Source organism: Electrona antarctica (assembly GCF_951216825.1).
Source record: "Electrona antarctica genome assembly, chromosome: 22".
Lineage (NCBI taxonomy): Eukaryota > Metazoa > Chordata > Actinopteri > Myctophiformes > Myctophidae > Electrona > Electrona antarctica.
The window spans coordinates 8,078,984-8,080,875 of record NC_136805.1 but is presented as its reverse complement, the minus strand read 5'-3'; positions in this window follow the sequence as shown (position 1 = coordinate 8,080,875).

Below are 1,892 nucleotides of genomic sequence, written 5' to 3'. Positions count from 1 at the left end.
AGTATGTCTCGTGACATGGCATATATGGCATATATATCATTTTTGCAAGTCATGGGTGAGTCATCATTGATGACTCACCCATGACTCACCCATGACTCACCCATGACTCACCCATGACTTGCAAAAATGATGATATACCCATGACATGATGCCATGCCATGTCATGATGACATACCATGACTTGCCATATATGCCATGTCACAAGCCATACTGTACCATGACCTGCCATGTCATTCCACTTTTTGTGTAAAGGTTTATGGACTTTTAATGTTTGCTTTAAAGCAGGCCCCCCTGTGATGTCATGTGTCAGCCAAGTCTATGGACTTTTAATGTTTGTCTTGAGGACACCCTCACTTTTGGTTCCCATCTTTGTCTGTTTGTGTGAACACAGACACGATGATTTAATTGGCTGATCACCCCATAGCGAAGATTTGATTGGCTGAGCAAAATACAAATTGATTGATAAAAAGTGAGGGAAAGACGCCAAAAGGGATTAGCCGAAGGACTAACTTCACACAAGTGTGATTTTTAAAGGGCGCTAGCCCCTTCTCATAATTTATTTTTTATCCCACGATTTTGTAACCCATTTTTCACCCCTGTGTCAATTATCTAATGTGATCCTGGGCTCTACACACCCTCCGCCAACCTAGTCCCCATATATATGGGGGACATGGGGAGAGCAACGTAGCGCTCGACTCGTTTCACACACAAAATCATTTAAAAGTCAATTAAAATCAGCTGGCATACCTGACCTCACATTAGCTGCAAGCCTGCAACAGGCACTACAATAGCCTGCCTGCCTTATGGTCCTGCAGGACAAACTTGTTACGAATAAAAAGAGAGTTGTTTACATCTACTATCTCAAACAAGCAGTACCGGTATATCAGTTTGGAAGACAAGTACGTTTTTTCACGGACGTAACAACTAATAGCTGGCTAGATAAAAAGAAATGCCAAAACGTTGCCAGGTGAATGATAACTGTACAGAATCGGAAAAGGGACGACGACATGGAACGAGGGAAAAAATAACTAACGGACGGCAATGTCCGTTAAATCTTGTCCCCACACGTCTCAAGATTTGCAATTGACAATGAACGGAGAGATTAGGTCAAAATTCAGCTAAATAAAAGATCAAAAATTAAACTCCATTGACATTGATTGGAAAATGTACGTCATATGTAAATGAGCAAATCAGCTAAGCAATCACAGGCAACAGGCATTCTGATTGGCCAGTATGAGATGATGCATGATGATGTATGATGATACCAGACTTCCCAAAACAAACTGGTCAGGCTCCTACTTGGCCTCACCCCCCGAACCCACCTCCCCCTGCCCACTTTGACAGGCTGGAATGGCTTAGGGTCGACGACAGAGTACAGCATCTTGCAATGGGTCTGCATACACCACCAAGATACCCATGTACCTGTCTAAATACTTCTAAATACTTGTTAACGAAGTCCACACCCACAACACCAGAGGGAGTGCAACAATTAACAAACCATGTGCAACCCAGATTAGGCACAAACAAGGGACTCAATTATTTTCGCTCCTATGCCACCAAAATGTGGAACGCCCTACCAAAGTCATAAAGACATGTGAATCCCTTGACTCCTTCAAAACCGCTCTCAAAGGGCACCTACGGACGAAACTGGCCCCTGTAAAATCTGGCTATATAGAAGTGTCTATTTATACGTCTCTAAATGTTTTGATGATTTGAACAAGGTGGACCCTCTTGTTAAGAAGTGTAATGCTTTATTGGGTCGTCCACTCACAGTTAACAGTCTTTGTATTGAGTTGTGCTTGAAATGTACTGTAATTCTGCAAACTGTTAATACATATTTCAATCAATCAATCAATCAATCAATAAGAGCGCCCCTCACTTCACGGGTGTGA